At 42.5% G+C, this 20,172-nt stretch overlaps 1 long non-coding RNA gene across 1 annotated transcript; it reads left to right on the top strand.

The window, feature by feature from the left end:
- The first annotated feature begins 3,250 nt into the window (after positions 1-3,250).
- On the top strand, positions 3,251-19,474 carry LOC118166054. Its single transcript, XR_004750328.1, has 5 exons — positions 3,251-3,404; positions 17,716-17,847; positions 18,211-18,357; positions 19,179-19,253; positions 19,363-19,474. It is a non-coding gene; the product is annotated as an uncharacterized LOC118166054 (long non-coding RNA).
- The last annotated feature ends 698 nt before the right edge of the window (positions 19,475-20,172 follow it).

Genomic DNA, 20,172 nt, shown 5'->3' with positions numbered 1-20,172 from the left:
CAAAATGGTGCAGTGCAGTGGGCAGTGCACATGGTATCACAGCAAAGCCTCAAGAGGAAAGCCACAGAATGCACTGTAGAGGAGAGGTGTACAGATACAAGGTGGCAACAGGGGGCATGAGATGAGATTGGAGACCCCAGAGCTATAAACTCATTGGTGATCAATTACTAATAGCTGAAGGAAGGTGGACCAGGAAAGTGGGTAAAACTGGTTTTAGTGGGAACAAAGAGCAAGCATCCAGCATACATAAAACCTCCTCTATAGTATGAAACCAGCAACCTTAGCATCCAGAGGAGCAGTGGAAAAGTGAGTATAACAGTGAAGAAGGGGTAGGAACTAAGAGGTGTGTGGAGCAACAATTTTACCTGTATCATTATTGAGACTTAATAGCACTGTCTTTCTCTCTCTCTCTCTTTTTTTTTTTTTTTCCATTTTCTATAATAATTACATCAGGACTAATGATTCAATGATTGAATTCAGTGGTCGACAGTTCAATTATATTAACAATACATTTTTGGTCTTGCTCATAAGGTGTATTTCATTTTGTCCATATCAAGGTTCTTGACCATAACACGATGTTCATAATGCATCCACGTGTCCTCCTGTGTCATCACACATTCAGAATACTCAGTAAAAGCTTTAGAGCTGGAATAGCTCAGAAATTCCATAAAATCTCTACTACATGTTTTTCTTAGGCATTTACTTACAAGAGAATAAATTGCTTAGTTGTTCTGTAGGAGGTGAAACAGCGTAATAAAATACTAGAAAGGCATCCCTATGACTTAGGTGTTGCAGTCAAGCATATATCTTTTTTGGGATGTTTGTTATCAGTACTTATATAAGCTTTGCAAAGTGTTATGTACTCTGCACCATGTTTCTTTTGAAAGGAAAGTGAATGGATTGCTGGTTATTAAGAGAAAAACAGAAGACTTTTTTTTCTTTTTTTTTTTTTTTTTTAAATTATTCATCCATTACATACAGTAAATATTTCATCTGGATATTTCATGAGGCTTTGTTCAAAATATTAAAGCATTGTATTTTGCTTTGCATCATAATGGATATACTACAGGAAACTTGCAATGAAACAAGATTTATTTTTATTTTTAGAATATGATGTTGAATCAAATACCTTTATAATGAAGTTTAGCACATATACTGTGACAGTATGAACAAGTATGAATATTAACATACCTTGTCATAAAATAAGCTTCTAATAAAAACCAGTTTTATATGTAATTTACAGCAATCTGGTAGATGTATTTGAATATGCTCTCACTTTCTAGTTCAGCTTAAATATACCTCTTGAAAAATCCTCTAGCATGTCAGTCAAATTTGTTGATAGTGAAATTTTCATCTGACGTATTTTAGTGACAAATTTGATTCGGCATAGAGAGATCGCCATAACTAAGACTTTGATTCTAATCCTGATTAGTGCAACTGTTGGTTAACAAGTAATTTCCCATTAAGATACAGCAGAGAAATTGTACCACTGAGAAACACACATTTTAAGAACTTGGCTACTCTGAGAAGTAGAGTTCTGGATTGATTTTTGATGCCTAGCATCAGATCAGATCATCAGATCTTGTGATGTGAGATGTGATGTGAGATGTCAGATCCTTTTCTGACATATCTGACTTTCTCATGCAAGCATTTTGGGTTTTGAGCTGCAGCTATTTGCTTACCTGAATTATGGCACCTGGTCTGCCACTTTGTACTGCAGCACTGGGATTTTAGCCCAGATAAAGTAGGACAAGCAGAGGTGGGAGAAGACTTGGATTTACCAACAACATACCATGTCTTTGCAGACTGCAGGACTGAACAAGTTAGGCAAAAATCTCATAAAGATACAAAGTGAAAAAGTGGCCAGCTATCCTCTTTTGCTGAAGCTGCATAAGCAAATTGCAGTAAGGAATGTGTAGTGATAGGTTTCATCAAAATATCTTGTTCAAAGTGTATCGGTCAGTTTTCCTCCTGCCTGCCTCTGTGGTACCTGTCTGATGGCCTCTGGAAATGGAGTTTATCAGCTCTTACCTGACTTCCATGTGCTCCCAGCTTGGGCTATAATCTGTAGCTGGAAATGAAAGCATCATTTGAGAATTTCCAATTTTCATTTCTCTCTCTTCCCCCACTTCTCCCTGACAGTAAGGTTTATATGGCCTGCAAACATATTTGTGTCTGAAAGATATCCTTACAACATCTGTCATCTTGCTGAATGCAAAGGAAAATATAAGACCAGAACAACTAAGCAGTGATGGCAGCTCTGTAGCAAGGTAACTTGCTATAATTCTGCTGTGTACTCTTAGAAAGAACTTTTCTACACTTGACACATCTCAGTAATAAAATATATATATATATATTTTCCGGGCCTTCTTATTTACTGCAAAAAAAACCTAGGGATGATCAAGTTATGACAGACAATGTAATTTAATAAAAGAATTGTAGCTGCCTAGCAGTTAAAAAACAGTAATGAATTTGCATTTTGTTATCTTCCCTGCTCTTCTTGATGGCATCCTCTGCAGTGGGACAGACCTCTCTCAGACATTGCCTGCTGCCATGGGACATCTCTTTCTTGCTGAGCTGCAGAATGGTTCAGTTGGTGGGGCAGGAGCTATGTCTCCTTAAAGGCCTGCCCACACTTCAGCCTTGTAGCACAGAATCAAAGGAGCTTCCTCTAGTGTAGTTGGTACTCACGCTGACCTGTGACTTGAGGATCGTGCTTTATAGTTGATGGTGCCTCCTAGGGCTTCACAGGAGACATCCTACCCTCAGAACTGTCTTAGGATGGGAGCTGCTCTATGATGTTGAATGTCCGTTTTTGCACTGTGGAAGACGAGCTTACATCCTAAAGCATGGTTGAGTTGTATATGGTATGCTTAGGCTTGTTCTACAGACCGTGGACTATCCCCTCTCAGTCCTCACCTGGAGGCTATAAACCTCACCAGAGCTTCTAGCATGCTGCATAATTTTTATGGCAGCTGCAGCTGCTCAAAGAGGTGCTCACAGCACAGGAGTTGCAATGCATAACCACCCCAAACAGGGATGTACCTGTGAGCTAATGGGAAATCAGAGTCAAAATAACTGAGCCTCTTGTTCCTGTATAAAAATCTTCACTTCTTGAATCCCTTCTTCCACCAGCTGACTTTGCTCTTTGGACTCCTGTTCACCTTCATCCTGCCCCTGCCCCTCCCTCTACTATTGGCAATATAAACAGCCCCTGTCCTGGCTCTTGTCAGTGAGACCAAGAGAAAGGAGCTGCTCTTTTTGCACAGACCAGATGCAGTAGTACCATAAGGAAAAAGAAAATGCTGCCTCTTCCTTTTGTTCTGAGCACCCTGTGACATCCTCCGATTGACTGAGCTGTTGCTTGCTGCTTGCTGTGTGCATCTGTCTGGAAATGTGTCTGGGTAAAGATTTTTTTTTTTTTATGTTCTGCCTTGAAAATGGCAAATGCTGGCAGCTTGTCTTGGTCTCAAAGAGAAGCTGCATCCTCCTCCAGCATGCGTGTGCTTTTCATCAAGGAATGTGGGCCCCCTTACTTGCTTGCCTTGTGAACTACCTGAAATACACAGTCGATGGATAACACCTGTCAGCACATTTCACTAGATAGCTCCAGAGAAAAAAACAGCTCAAATAATCGTCTCTCTCTCCTGTGCATCGGGAAAGAGTGATAAAAAAAAAAAGGAGATGAAAGACTGTTGAAGCCTTAGGACATTTCATTTCTTTTCCTTGGGGCAAATGCAGGTCTCTTTCTTATAGTAAATACATTTCAAGCTGCTGTTTTAAATGTATTTAGTGACAATACTTCTGAAACTTCCCTGGAGAGGTTATTTTGTAATTTAATAGATGCTGCTGTTGGGGATTTTTGTTGTTGTTCTAATTTACTAAGCACTCAGTGTTTTTCATCTTTAAAGCACATTACAGACATTAAATAATCTGGAGACTGTTACTGAGAGGTAGCTAAGCCACCACCTCTCTCACCCAGAGCCTTTCTGTTAATAACTCTGCAGGAGCTCCGTTCAACTTAACTCAGACATGGTGTTTTTTTTTGCAGTTAAGAGAATTTGTAATTTGCTAAAATGGCAGGTCAGGCACAAAAGCTTTTTCTTTCTCGTGTTCTCATTTTAAATCATGTGCAACTTGCTCATCATTTCAGAAGTTTCCTACCATTCAGCCTTCACAATATTTTCCTTTTTCCAGTTGCATCTCATTATTCTTCCCTCTACCCTAAATAACACTTCTTCCCTTTGAGGTGTGCTGTCTGATGTGGCCTAGTCATTGCAGGGCTCAGCTCCTTTTCTTTGTCCTGTTGTGCCCACCCTCCTGGGCTAGGCAGTCTTCTGCACTGACATTGAACTTGTCTGGCACCTCCAAGGACCAGCTTGGAGTCACATCTGTGTTTCATCTCTCCTGTCAGCAGCAAAAGCTTCTTCATTGCCCAAGGCAGCTAGAAAAAGTGCTGCTGACTCTCCTATGTGCTACTCCATGTAGATGGGCAATTTCACAGCAGTTCAGGCTTAGAGAGCAACCTCTGTGTCTTAATATTTGAGAAACCTGTTCAGAAGGACGTGAGTCTTAGGGAATGGCACCAGTGCCCATTAGTGGGCACCTGTGGGAAAGAGTTGCAAAGATGCTTTGTGACTGTCAGGAATCTGAAAGCATGTTGCTACCCCTGCTGAGTTGCCCTTGGCCAGTGTGCATCCTCATATCCTTGTACTGGCCCCAGAGCCATAGGTACAATCATGGAATCATAGAATATCCTGAATTAGAAGGAACCCACAAGGATCAAGGAGTCTAACTCCTGAATCCACACCGGACCACCCACACATCAGACCATGTGTCTGGGAGCGCTGTCCAAACACCTCTTGAACTCCAGCAGGCTCAGTGCCATGACCACTGCCCTGGGGAGCCTGTTCCAGTGCCCGACCACCCTCTGGGTGCAGAACCTTTCCCTAACCCCCAGCCTGACCCTCCCCTGTCCCAGCTCTGTGCCATTCCCTCGGGTCCTGTCGCTGTCCCCAGAGAGCAGAGCTCAGCGCCTGCCCCTCCGCTCCCCTTGTGAGGGAGCTGCAGGCCGCCATGAGGCCTCCCCTCAGCCTGCTCTGCTCTGGGCTGAACAAACCAAGGGACCTCAAATGCTCCTAATACGTCTTGCTGTCCAGACCCTTCACCATCTTTGTAGCCCTTCTTTGGACACTCTCTGATAGTTTTATGTTCTTTTTACACTGTGGATCCCCAGACTGCATGCAGTGAAGAGCACAATGAGGAGCTTGAGGGTGGATGGCTGCCTGTGCAGCTCTGTACCCCCTGGGAGTCCCTCTGCTTTCTGCAAGAAGCCGGAGCCAGAACCAACATGGGTTTAAAACACATTGGTCAGAATTAAACATTTCAGCTCAGAAAGTCTGGGAGGCTGCTTGTGAGGGTCATGAGGTGACCCCTTTGGCAGCTTAACCAGGTCCCCAGACGAAAACATCTTATTACCCTTGGCCGCTCAAGTCTGAGGGTGTATATGTTTAGACTAGACGTTGATGCGGAGGTGTTAGAAACCAGGTCTTGACCGGGACGGCAGTCCTCTCTCTTCAAGCAGCAGTTAAGAGTGCTGCATGCTTTCAGGCGAGAGCTGCCTGTGCCTTGCCTGTGTGAATTGTCCTACATTACTGCTACCTCGCGATGTGTACACAGCTAAAAATAACACTGGCCTTTCAACCATCACATTGCACACTGTGCACTTACCTGATAGTAGGCAAACAACCGGTGCATGTAAAGGAAAATCGACGTAGTGATCAAAAGAGCATTTGTCCACTTTGTTTGCCTGGTAATTTCTCTTATGGATTGTGCTGTCATTTTAAAGGTAGCAAGTGGCTGTGTATTCAGCTTGTATCCTTCCAGATGGCCGGTTCACCTGTTTCGCATTTTATAATGTTGTATTTCAGGGCTGTACTTAAAACGGCTACCTTTTTAATAGTTAACTCAAGGACAAAATTACACACTGTCTCAAGCCCAATAAGTAGATTTAAGGAATACTTGCAGTAGGACCTTGGCTTTTTAATGTTCTAGTCTGCCTTCTGTTTCCGCTTGGGTAAGCCTGCACAGTGAAGAGCCATATGTTACCCTGACACACCTGGCAGAGCAAATCAGAGTTTAGTCTGATGTTCTATTTCAGGTCAGCTGGAAAACACAGTTTCAGTCACTGTTGTAAGCATATTCAAGTCAAAGTCTTAAAGAAAAACTATCTGTGTATTTGGATTATTAGCTAATCTTCTCTGCTGAATGCCACAATATTTCAGAGTGAAATATTGCCCACCAGCTTACAGATCATAAAACTGGTGTTTGAATTTTGAGACAATGATCTTGGATGAAGGCCTTTATCCTGCATGCCTTTCATTGGCACCTCCTCTGGAATTTTGGTTTTGTCAGTAAGACTAATGCCAGCCCGCTTGAGCATCATAAGCCAGCATGTTCCACTGGCAAAATCCGTAAGTCACATTACAGTAGCTACAGAGAAGCTGTGGGTGCCCCATCCCTGGAAGTGTTCAAGGCCAGGCTGGATGGGGCTTTGGGCAACCTGGTCTGGTGGGAGGTGTCCCTGCCCATGGCAGGGGTTTGGAATGGGGTGGTCTTTATGGTCCTTTCCAACCCAACCATTATATGAAAATCCACACGACCTGGCAGCAAAGCCTTTTGGAGTAATTGGTTAACTTCAGTTGTTTACATAGCAAACCTCAGGAAAGCAAAATTGCTGCAAGCAATCTTAAAATGGTCACAAAAGTTTGGTTTTCAGCGTTTTTCTGATCTAAGGTAGGCAGACATTTCTAGGGATATAAACCAAGAAACTGCAAGCAGCAGAAAATGTATAGGCAGATTATAATTTAATTAAAATGCATGGTACATATAAAATTATCATAGCGAACCATTCAGTTAATGTTTAGTCTGTATCAATTTTATCATTAACTTTGTAATTTAAAGAGGAGAACTGCAGGGTTTTGAATTTCCATTAAAAGATGCCAGAAATAAGGAGCTGGCTGTTGTTTTGTGGTGCAAAGCTAGAAGGAGGTAGAGATGATACTTTCCTATCTCAAGGGACTTGACTTTGAGTACGTTTGCAGAATAGACAGTGTAACTAATATCCCTTAGGCTGTTTGGAGTGACTGTGCCACTTGTTCTCTAGCAGTATGCTTTTAAGTATGCTTGCCCTGTGAAGAGCAGCTTTGCCTTTCCTGTCATTTTCTTTAATTTCCTTCCCTATGTTTGGCGCTCTTGGGATGGAATAAAAAAAGGGTTGCAATCACCATTTATTGCCTAGAGTTTAGCAGTATTTACAAGTACTGTTATAACTAAATTATCTGGGCTGTTGAGCATCCAACCAGAAAGGCTAGAAAAGGCTTAGAAAAGTCCCTGACACAGCAGCTGGGGACTGCTGAACTTCACTGAAGGAAGCACTGCAGATGCTTGACTGGGTCATAACTGTTTATCATGTCTGGTTTATCCTTCCCTAAGATAAACATCCCAAGCCAGTCAATCTCTTTTCAAATAAAATAGTGTCCATGCCTCCAGTCATTTTTTCCTACCACTACAATATGTGGTCTGACCTCTGATCATAAAAGCAGAAATGAGTTAACTTAGATGTGAACAATATCAGCCAGTGTTCAAACCTGGACCATACCAAGGTTTGATGATCATGGAGACGGGGTTCAGCACAAATGAGATTGAAATGGATACTTGTTTTAATGGGATGATAGCTATTAAAGAATAAGAAGTTTACATTTATACATCACAAAACCAAAAAGCTCCTATGAATCTTCAGAACTTTCATACTCCACAACCACGGATTCCTGGGTAGTAGATCTCAGACTTAATGAGAACCCAAAAAACAAGCCCTAAAAGACCACCCTCCTCCAGGATACATCAAGCCACAGAATGCTTCTCTAATACACAACAAAGTGGTAGCTCAATCAAAGCTCAATCAGTATCCTGCAGGACGAACCTTGTCCCACAGGAAAGGGAAAAGGGCTGCTCTGCCAATGACTCTTGCCCCAGGAGCTGATTTTCTTCTCTGTGCCTGCACTTCAGATGGGGAATTAACTACAAGGGAGAGAGAGAAAGGGACCAAACCCCCTGATACTTCTAGTACAAAGGGCTCCAAATTTCATGTGCTACATGAGCATCGCAGTAGAACAGCAGAGGCGAAGGGCATTGCCAGTGTGTTACATGAGGCGTGCAACTTCAAGCACTCTGTTAATGTTTCTATTACATTTGGTATTGCAGCTTAAATTTAAAGTGCTAGATTTGCTCAGAAGGTCAGTATAAATAATTTAGAATATCTAAGGGAGTCATGAGAAAAGTATTTAGCAATTTTTTAAAAACTGCGCAGCAGAAGTTTTATATTTTTGCCATGTTAATCCCTCATAAACATGTTTTCCATTAGCATTCTTTTTTATTGAATGCTAAGATTATCGCAAAATGAAGGTCATAACAAAAGCTTTATGCCATACAAAATTGCAAAGCAACCCCACTTACTGTGCGTGCTAATTACTTCCAAAACCTTACTGCAGAGATGCCAATGAAATAGCTAGCAAGACTGTTGGAAAAACAACCTCACAGTGTGTCCAGGTGGACCCTAAGGTTGCACGTACGTGCAGCTGTGAATGTCTGGGGGCTTCCCTGTGGCTTGTGCACAAGTAATTAAAGAGATGACAGACAGGTGAGAGTGTTTCAGCCCCACACAGCACAAAGCTACCATGATTCCAATGGACCTGGTCAGGGAGGGGCATTAGCAGCCCCAAAACTGAGTGTCCTGTTCAGCGTAGACTTGGATTTTCATCCATTCCAATGGCATTCCTGTATTTTCATTTCTGAGGAATTTCTGCATTCCTCACCTTCAATAATTAATGAATAATTCTGTGAATTCTCTGCAATTTTTCCATCACCATCCAGGACTGGGGCCCCTTTATGCAGCCAGAAAGTGCATTTCATTCCCACACTACTGGATGGCCATGTACACGCAGACAGATACAGGAAGGTACATGCCTTTTCTACATGGAGAAATTACAGAGGCGTGAATAAACCGTGGTTAAAATCAGTTTCATTAGAGTAGCACAACTCTCCCAGATGCACACAGACTAGTTAACACCTGGCTAATACTGATTTTTATCACATCAGTGACTAGATGGAGCAGGTAGTTTCCTGTCTTGCAGCAATAGCGTGTGCATGAATTGATTTTTGCAAACCGCTTTGAAAACCTTTAGTAGCGTGTGTAATAGAAATATATTATTTATGTGCCTTTTGCGACGAGAGTTAAAAACATAACAATTTACTGCAAGACCCAAGCTGCAATGAGTATATAGCCTTTTAGCTTCTTAGAGGGAAAGGGATGGGTTTGTTGGTTTTATAATCTAGATAAACAAGAAAATGTGCCTAGATTAGTACAATTTGAGCAAGAAGCAGTGACAGTGTGGTGTTAGCTGGTTCTTAGCATCTGAACTGACTGTGGTGGTGTCAAAATTATCACTCAATTTTTAAAATAAATGTAATTTAGCTGGTGCTAGTGCTAGGGATCTATAATTAACAGAAATTCTCTGTCAAAGCATGAGCAGGTGGGGATGTCTGGAGGGAAAGCAGAGATTTCCCGATGGTGTGTGCAGAGCTTCCCCTCCTCTTTGCTCTGGTTGCGTGAGTCTGTGGGAATCTGCTTTTGGTACTTTTTCATATGAACCTTTCAACTTTGCTAGAGGACGGAGAGAAACATAGACGAGGAGTTGTTGCTGAAGCAAAAATGCTATGCTACTGTTTTTCGTTTTCTCTGTAAATCTCCTCTTGCACTGCCAGCTGCTGGCTTTGGCCACTTGCTGACCCCAGACAGACAGACAGACAGACAGACAGACAGAAGACAACATGGGAGTTAAGTGGCCTGCCTGTAGTCAGAAAGCAGTGTCTCATTCCCAGAAAGTTCCTGCTCTTCAGCCTCAAGATTGTTTTTATTTTCCAAAGGCAGTTGCCTTCCTTTGAGAAGACTTTGACGTCTAAAGTATAGAAAAAGTGGATTTCAGTCTGTGCTCAGACTGCTGGATTCTGCTGATGCTTCCTAATGGACCTGTGGACAAATGTAGAAGAAAATCAAAGTTATGGTCACTAGGCTGAACTTCACCATACTGGGATCCTCAGTTCTTCCAGGGTATTTCCAGAGTCCCCTATATTTAGAAAAGATGGAAAACCATCATCTTGATTCGTAGTTTATGAAAGCTGGAATAATAATGCTTTATGAGGAAAACTCTGCTGTGTAAAAGCGTATCCCCAATTTACCTCCTAATGCCACAAAAGATGCAATGCTAGACACTTATTTTTATAAATATTGACAGTTTCTGTATTAACTATTTCAATCTTTGTCATTTAATGGTCTTTTAGTAATGATGATTTGTTATACAATCCCATATTGCAATCCCACATTGATTAGGAACGCAATATTCTAGTGACAGATTAAGTTCTGCACTCTTAGTGGTATCACTACTAGATCTTAGTGCAATAGTGCAGAAATTTTATTTACCTACCTAAACAAACAGCTTTATATGAATTTATGAAGCATGGACAGCAGGCTTTAGTTTTTCTATTATATTTTGCTTTTTAAAATTTGTGCAGTCCCTAGTGGTGATATTGGTGGTAGGGGGATGGTTGGACCAGATGATCTTGGAGGTCTTTTCCAACCTCAATCATTCTCTGATTCTAATTTAAGGAGTTTCAATGGACCAGGACCCTTAGGAAGTAAATCCCTGGGCAGCTTCACAAAGGATGAGGTAAAGTTGGGTGATGCTCATTTTTTCTGTTAACAGGGAGATGTGCCAGGGGGGCAGCAATATGTTCTTGTACCCCAGACACTGGGTTCAAACTTCTTGGATTCAGTTATACAATAAAATCTTATCCTCATATGGAGCAGCAATCGCTCAACAGCTGTTTCAGAAAGAGTGGCCAGAGTAGTTAGCGAGTGCAGTAAATGGTTTAATTGCCCCCAATGCTTTGAAGGTGTTTTTTAAGTATGGGGAAATTGTTTGGTTTACAGGTTGATTTTTAGAAGTTGCCTCTATCACGAAAGATCAGAGCAAGCAAATGAGCATGGAGGGGCTTCAACCATAGAATCTGAATCCAAGTGCAGCCTTGAAAGTCTGGGTTGTTTATATTCAGGGCTCCCCATCATCCAGTTGTAGCGAGGGAGGGAAGACACCTGCTTAGATTTCTTTCCAGATTTCCTTAAATACAAGTATAATTTCAGATCTGGGATTTTGGATAGGCCCATTTGCAGTTTCGATGGTATACAGCTGTGGAAGAGCAGTGACAGAAAGGCAAAGGTTACATGGAAGAGTAATTATTCATAGCTATAATGCAGGAGCAGACAGGATGTTGGTAAGGTTGCTTAGCAGCTGTATTTGCACGGTCCAAGCTCTGCTGTGTTTTCATCAAGGATCTACTGTGCTTTCTGGTAAAGTAAAGCTATTTGTGATGTGGAGGGATATCCTTATATCCTTGAACAGAGAGAACAGAGAGAACAGGTTTTTGTTTGTTTGTTTGTTTTTTCACAATTATAGCGCAGCTGCTATATTTACACTATTCCTAATATTCATACTTAGAACAGTGCTGACCACATTTAGAACCAGTGCTTTTTACAAAAGCATCGTGTAACTTTGCTCCCACTGTCTGTCTTTAATGTCATAGCCATGGTGGAAGGACTGATGGCTGCATCCAGGCTGCTGAAGGCACTGGTGATCACCAGTTAGGAATTTGCTGCTCTCCATTGAACTCCTCAGGACTCCTGCCTGATGGCTGCTCAGAAGCAGCTTATAGGGATCCTAAGAAGAGACGTCTCCACTGGTGTCTGTCCCCAGCAGTCCATCCTATTTCCTTCCATTTCTCTTCGTTGCAGCTTGTCTAGCAACTGCTTAATGGCCACAGTTCACAGATAGGATATTGAGACAACGGGCACTGATTTAAGCTGCCAAGCTGCAAAACGAAATGTCATATACCAGGCACTGGCTCGGAAGCTGTGAAGGTGTCCAGGCAGCTGTGGGTCAGGACTCTGCCGCCCATCCTGCAGCAGCTGAACCCTGCGGCAAGGTGGGAACATCCAAGAAAGGAATGGAGCAGATAACTGAGGCGGAGATGAGTTTGTAATTTCAGTCTCCCCATTTGAAAAGAGCGCTAACAATACCAGCAGGAATTTTAGGGATAGAAAGCCCTGTATTAAAACCAGGTATCACTACAAAACCTCAGACATAAGCAGCATGTAGACTGGGAGTAGGAAAGAGTTAGTGGTGAAGTCACTAGCAAAAATAAGGTCATGCTGTGTCTTAAATTTCTCATGTGTAGCGTTTCAAGGTTCTGATATGTAATATTTTTCTCTTTTCCTGGTTGTTTAAAATGAGCTCTTTTTCCCTTGTTGGCTCAGCATGTGTGTGTGCAGGGAACTTTAATAGGAGTGGAGGAGTCAGAGAAAGAGAGTAGGGAGGGATGGGCAGGTGAAACTCAACCCTGTAGATATTAATGACATTTTTCTATATTACAATTCTAGCAATAAAGATGATGGTTATCTTGCTTCTGTTGCCTGGCATAATGTATTCTGTGGTGTATGGAGCAGACAATGGTTCTCCAGGGGAAATGGGCACAGCTCATCCGCAGCCTGCATTACTTTTCTGAATATTGTGTATCCTCTTGTGCGGCATTGTAGCTCAGTGTTCCTGTGCTGACTGCACGTCACCTGGGCTTTTCTTCTTTATTTTTCCCACATGCCGCCCACTACAGAATAGGTCATACTCATCAGGAAGTGACATGAGAAACACTGCCACCCCCTCCTTCAAATATTAAGAAAAGCTGAGCAAGTAAACTAACTTTGAAGCAGCTCTGTACAGCTCTTACAGTTAGCGGTGACGCAGCAGAGAGGCTCTGGGTGAGGATTAAGGGGATGGACAGCAAAGCAGATGTCATCGTGGGTGTCTGCTGTCAACCACCTGCCCAGGATGATAGAGCATTCATGAGCTATTCTATGGGCAATTAGGGGAAATCTCTGGATCAGTTCCCCTCATCTTTATGGGAAATTTCAACTTCCCAGACATACACTGGGAGTATCACACTGCCGTGTCAAGCAAGGCTGGGAAATTCCTAAAGCGTGTTGAAGGTAATTTCCTGTACAAGCACATTGTAAGCCAACTAGGAACGGTGTCTTCCTGGGTCTGATGTTTGAGAATAGGGAGGCCTTGCTGGAGAGGTGATGGTAGGAGGCTGTCTTGCCCACAGTGATCATGTAATAATTGAGTTCAAGATTTTTGATGCAATGAGGAAAAAGATCAGCAGAGTTACCATCCTGGACTTTAAGACTTTAAGCTTCTCAAGGAGCTAGGTAACAATGTCTCCTGGTAATCTCCTCTAGAGGGTTTAGGGGTCCAAGAGATCTGGTTCATTTTTAAAAGTTTAAAAGCCCAGGAACAGGCAATCCCATTGTGTTGCAAGGCAAGCAAGTGGGGCAGAAGGCAGACTTAGCTGAGCAGGAAACTCCTGGAACTAGGGAAGAAAAAGAAAATATATGATCTCTGGAAACAAGGTCTGGCTTCACAGGGAGATTACAGAGCTGCAGTTCACGTTTGCAGGGACAAAACAAGAAAAACCAAAGCTCGACCTGAGCTGACACTGGCTACCATGGTGTCAGATGAGTGGCTGGAGAGCAGCTCAGCAGAAAGGGATCTGGGGGTGCTGGTGACAGCAGGCTCAATGTGAACCAGCAGTGGGCCAAGAAGGCAAACCACCTTCTGGGGCACATTAAACACAGTGTAGTCATCCAGTCAAAAGAGATGATTCTCCCACTATATTTAGCATTGGTGTGTCCTCACCTTGAATATTGTGAGCAGTTCTGGGCCCCACAATATAAAAAGGATGCTAAAGTACTTGAATGCATCCAGAGGAGGGCACCAAATCTGGTAAAAGGGCTGGAAGGCATGTCCTGTGAGGAGAGGCTGAGGACACTTGGGATTGTTTAGTTTGGAGGAAAGGAGGCTGAGAGGCGACCTCCCTGCTGTCTGCAGCTCCCTGAGCAGGGGAAGCACTGAGGGAAGTGCTGGTCTCTCCTCCCTGATCACCGATGGAAGGACTCATGGGAACAGCACAGAGCTGCGCCAGGGGAGAGCCAGACTGGACATGATGAGGAAATATTTATTTACCGTGAGGGTGGTCAGACACTGGGACAGGCTTCCTAGAGAGGTGGTTGGTGCCCCATGCCTGTCAGTGTTCCAGAGGCATTTGGACAATGCTCCCATTAACATGCTTTAACTTTTGTTTAGCCCCGAAGTGGGCAGTTGGACTGGATGATCTCTGTAGGTCCCATCCAAATGAGCTATTCTATTCCATTGCAGTCTAACTCATGTAGGATGTAATTGCTTCCTCCTGCACTCTTAGCTGTCTTTTGTCTTCCAATATTGCTTGTAACCCATGTGTGCTGTGGCATGCAAGGCCAGGAGAGGCTGGGGATGGGAAGGTGGACAGTGGACATCTCTGTGGATCATTGACCTCAGCAGATGAGAAACATGAGGCAGAGAGGTTTAAAGTGCCCAGCTCTTGCCAGGGGTTTTGAGACAGATGGGCAATCTCAGCTCTCCAGCAGCAGTTTGTGCCATCTATAGCCAGAGCATCCATCACAGTGTGCAGTTTGGCCTAAACCCCTATGAGCTCAATTAGCCTTCCCCTATAAAAGGAGTGGGAGTAGAGGGTCTCAGCATAAGCTGTGCTACCAGTACTGCCTAGCAGGGAGCAGTGGCTTACCAGTATGGTGGTGTTGAGGAAAAGACACGTCTGGTTATGGATCTACTCAACATAAACACTGTTCTGCTTTCCAAGTGGTACAGTTCCCCCCGGGCTACTTGCCTGAACATCCCCTCAGCATCAGGAAATAATTGCCATGACTAACCTGAAATGACTCTTGGTGTTCTGGTAGTATCCCCAGTGATGTTGGTTCAAATAGGAAGAATTATACATTAGTTTTCTCATTTTCCCAATGCTTTCTCTACCCAGGTATCTGTCCTGCTGGGTCTCAAGACCTGGAATAAACACACACGGAAAAATTTTAGGGACTAAACCTATGTAGACTAGACTATGTATCACTGTTGAGACTTGTTCAGAGGGTCCAGGATTAGAATGTGTCTCATTGTAGCTCATAGGATGTATTGATGAAGAGGAATCCAAACAGACAATTTATTTATTTATCAAAAATCTGTTAACAGGATATTATTAAAGGCAAAAGATGCAGTGAATCTATTTTAATAAATATTTTATTTTGGAAGTTATCTTGCTGTAGTAGGTACTACAGGCAGAGATCTTTCCTTGTTCACTTCCAGATATTAAAATTAAGGGAAAATACATACGAGCAGAGAAGTTTCAGAAGTTGCCAGATAAAATGCTTAAAACTGAGCTTTTTTTAACAATCCTGTCTCCAGGTAAGAGTGAATATTCTACCTCACCTCTATTCTGATGTACTTCATCCTTTTATAAGCAAACTGCAGAGTTGCTGCAATGTGTTTTTTGTTTCAGGAAAGGAAGGAAGTGATTGAGTGGTTGAAACATGAGCCTAGTAACGTGGATATATGGATATATGGATATATGGATATGTCTTCTTTTGCACATGTTGCCACTGATTGATGTCTATTTTCTTCACTTTTCTGTGCCTCGTCCTTCACTATACTAATGCTCTATGAGTTATTTAGAGCAATATAACCCTCAATGGTGAGCATACACCTTAAATGTATGTATCAGTACTTGTATGAAGCTAGGATTGCAATAAGCTTTAATTGATCTACTTTTCCCACCTTTCTTCCAAGTGGCACTGTGATCTCAGACATCAGTTGGCTGCTACCAACATGCTCTCAAGATGCTTGCCTTAATTTTCTGGTTTTGGTTTCTCATCTAAGGCTACTATGCCTTTTATTTGCTTGTCATGTACACAAGTGCCTGTAAACAACTTTGACATTTTTTCCACATCTGGAGACTTTGGTACTACTGTTATGGAAAAAGTCCCTACTTTCCATCAGTGGTAATGGTCAGGTTCCACTCTGAGGTCATTTTTACACGTTTCAATTTGTCCTTGCTCAAGGAAAATATTTACTTGTTTATTATCAGCTGTAAAGTCAAAGCTTTACTGTTCACAGAAATACATAACTTATTATCAATGCAACTCTTTTTTTCCAGAGCCTGAGGAAAACCACTTGTAATGGAAATTAGCAATGGCTATTACTGAAGAGGGGAACAAAATGTTTCCTTTTTATTATCTGTCCTATTAATAGTTACCAAGAAAAGTCAGGTGACAATGTAGAAAAATTAGATGACATCAAGTCATTTTTTAATCTTATTTCATCCTTTGTAATGATGAACCAGAAGAGACCCTAATTATGCAGTTACATGACTTAAATAGTCTTGCTATTGTAGATAATTACATTTGCAACATGCCTTGAAAGTGTCAGCAGAGTTATGGAGCTGATTCTAAACTAAATTTCTTCCTTGTTTAATGCTTCCATACAGAGGCAGTGATACATTTCTATTTGAAATGATGAAATGAGTTTCTTAAGCCTAAGTAGTGATAGCATCCCATTTTTGAGTTTAAGGTCATGAATGCTTCAGGATTTGTTAGTGTCTGTCCTCACAATTTATTCAGCTGGGGAAATGGAAAAGGTTCTCATGTGTGTCTCCCCACAGTGAAGCCAGTTCACCCAGCAGTTGTACCTAAAGGACCTCATGTATTCAACAGAATTACATTTTGTAGGCAGGACATTTCACCTATCCCACATTTATGCTCACGACTCAATCACTTCCATCCCAACCATTAGGCAAAACAACAAATATGACTTTGTGTGATTTTATTTTGAGCATGGCAGAACAATGATTTGTTGCTTCAATACTGTCTTGCTGCAAGCTCCTCTGCCTTTTTTTTTTTTGTATTGTAGTGAGAGCAGAAGCTCTAATGCCTGAAAATTTAAGCAAATGTTTTCCTTCCAATTTTAGATCTCTCTCATAACTCCCTTGAGTATTTATCCATTTTTATCTTTATAGCTTGAAATTACAGCAATTGTTTAGCAATTGTTGAGGAGTACTTCCTATTTTGCTCAGAAATCTTTTGCCATTTAATCTGTCTATATTGTATAAAAAGATCGTGGACTGCCAAGTACAATATGGAACTCAGAAATATAACGTACAATAAATGTTAAACTGCATGAGGAGCCTTAGGATTTCAGCAGAGGTCCAGTGGGGTACAATGAGAGGCTCATCTATTCAGCTGCTTCTCACATTTTAGTTTTGTTTATACAGGGAGTCAGTTAGGGTAAAATTATCTTATGTGTAGGAATTTAATAAAGGGAAAAAGAAATTTTCAAAAAGTGTCCTGTCAAAAGGTTCCCTTGTTAATTGTACTCATGGAAAGTACTCGCATCACTGAAAGATGCATCCTGCCACAAATTCCCCTTCATGATTTTCTGAAGGTGGCAACACCTCAGACTTCTGCTGGTTTCAGAGACAGGTTTTAGTCCTCTCTCTTCTGGCACATCCAAAAGACGGGTGAAGCTGCTGGGTCGGTATGAAAGTCTGCACCATCTGTTTTTGTCACAGTGAACAGTGCTAGGAAAAGGTCATAATCTGTACATACGCCTCATGGCTCAGTAAGAAGAATGGATGCAACATTATCCCTTGTATTTTTCTTCCATGCAGTGCTTTTTCTAACTGTGCCAAGTGACTGCAGGTAAGAGAGAGCAACAGCCTTGCAGTGAAGGCCAGTGAGATCCAAAGGCCACCGCATTCCTGCTGTCACGATGACGGTACTTAGTCACCCCATTTGCTGTCGTGAGTAAAGTAGTTCCTTGTTCTGCCCCTATTCACTTATTCAACCCATTGAGCAAACCGGGGTGAGAGGCTGCACATCAGTATTCAAGGCACAACATGAGATGAGGAATCCGGATAGGGGGGCTTGGTTTGTTCCCTTTGAAATGGGATTGAAATCGCTCGAGTTCTCACAGAGCCCTTTTTGTCAAGGGGTCTCAAAGGGCTTCACAAAATTAACACCATTTAGAAGGTGATAAAAGTCCAGGGAAAGAAAAGCGAATGATTAACCATCAGCAGAGCTGCGAATAGGTCCCACTCTCCCTTTTGCCACCAGACAGCACTGCCTCTCACAGACGTTGCACACATGGCTTCTTTTCTCACCAGGAGCTGCGGGAAGGAGCCTGTAGCACCGAGGAGAGGGGACAGCGAGTGCTTTCCCAGGGACTAGAGGCTACGTGCCCTGCTCCAGCCCTACTGGGGTCACTGCTGGAGATAAGCTGGCACGCACTGGTGCAGCAGGGCACCGTCGAGGTGAGTGGGACAGCTCGTGCCCCCCAAAACTGCCTCCTGGGCTTCCTGAATAGTCAAGCTGCCATCTCTGTGTGCCACATTATTAGCAGGACTGTGCTCAGGGCTGTGCAACCTAGCGTCAGCGTTTCCCTTCCAGAAGGGTGTGATGAATTTGCAGCAGGGGACCTGTGGCAGTTCGTGCTTGGCAAGTGCTGTATGAGGCCAGGGACCCAGTGACTCAGGGAAACTATTAATAGTCTCCATTGAGAAGCTTATTGCCTCAATAACATGGATCATTAATTTGGCTTTTTAATCATTAAGAAAATACCTTGTTTGTTGGTATGTTTGGGACAAAGTCAGACGTAAGAATTTTTTTCTGTTTTTCCTTACTCCTATTGCACTAGCCATTAACTAAGCCACTGAACTCTTAACTAACCTCTTTTTGATAATTTACAGCTGATGGAATGATTTTTTTTGTATGTATACAAATTAGTGTGCAGCTAGGCCATTATTTTGAGTTGTATTGCTTTCTGGGTACTCTGCGCTGGTGTATGAGAAATATGGAGCAATAAAACACGTAATACAAACAAATTACAGGAAGTGTGGGGATTTACCCAAGGCATTTAGCTTGTCTTAATACTGGTTCCTAATGAAATTATGAGGAAATAAGTGGAATTCATTACTGTTGCTAATTTTCATTATTGTCTCCCTTTTAAAAATATTCACTGCAAAATTAAGGCGCCTTCTCCTCAAGTACCCCCTCTCTCTACAAGGCCAGTCAAAGGTTCTGTAGTTCTCTACACAGTGCCATTTGCCCTTTGTTCTCTCCCCTAAAAATCAAGCACAGTAAAAGAAGCAGCTTCCAGTGGTTCAGAAAGGATATAAGCAGAGCACCATGCATGAAAATTGCTTTACAGGTGGGTTAAAATAGGAGGTGCAGCTCTGGCTGTGCTTCCACCACCACTCCATGGAATGAAGAACATAATCAGACATCAGTGGCCAACCTAAATCCTTGTTTTGTCTTAGATGCAGGTGACTGTGCAAGATACACCAGTGGTCGCAGGATGTACAGCTCTTCCCACAGATGTGTGCAGCAGCCACAGTGCTTTGCCTGCACGAGCAGGGCTGGAGCCCAGGCAGGTGAACCAGAGCCTCTAGGACTCACAACACAGTCTCTGCAAGCCTGCTGCTGCCAGCACCTTTCCTCTGTAGGAAAGGCTGACTGTGCTTCTTTTTGTGTCTGTTGTGAGTGGTGTTACTTCATCCAAAGATGCACAAACAGCAGCTGCTTGTTCCCAAGGTATATGCCACCCTAGGCAGGTATGAGGGAGGCAGGTATGCCTCCCTGCAGACCCTGTCTGCTTCCCAGCAAGGTACAGGTGCCTTTTTGGTGCCCCTGTTCCCTGGTGGGCTGACAATACCTGTCCTACTATTGCCTGCTTCCCACCCAGATCCCAGCCTGTTCCACCTGCTGAGGTCTTGCTTGTGACAGATTAAAAATGTATTTGTTGTGTAGTGAACCCTGCATGGCTTTCTCAAAGAGAACATCCTGCAGTTTAGGCAACTGAGGTTATTAATGCAGAAAATCGATGCCAGTTTGTTATGTTCAGAGCCTTTTAATGTTATGTTTATTAAAATCTCATGGTGGAGTTTTCAGTAAAATCTTTGAGAGGCTTTTTATGTCAACAAATCCTAGAAAGACTTTTTACATCAATATTAATCTTATGAAGTCCTTTTTAATGTGAGAACAACTCCTGAAGGCTTTTTTTAGCCATCAAAACCTTATCAATGCAGTTTCTAAATTTATTATGAGCAAAGGCAATAACCAAACTACAA

The sequence above is a fragment of the Oxyura jamaicensis genome, chromosome 1 (assembly GCF_011077185.1).
Source record: "Oxyura jamaicensis isolate SHBP4307 breed ruddy duck chromosome 1, BPBGC_Ojam_1.0, whole genome shotgun sequence".
Taxonomy (NCBI): Eukaryota; Metazoa; Chordata; class Aves; order Anseriformes; family Anatidae; genus Oxyura; species Oxyura jamaicensis.
The sequence above is the reverse complement of the archived record's forward strand: the minus strand, read 5'-3'. Positions and strand labels throughout refer to the sequence as shown.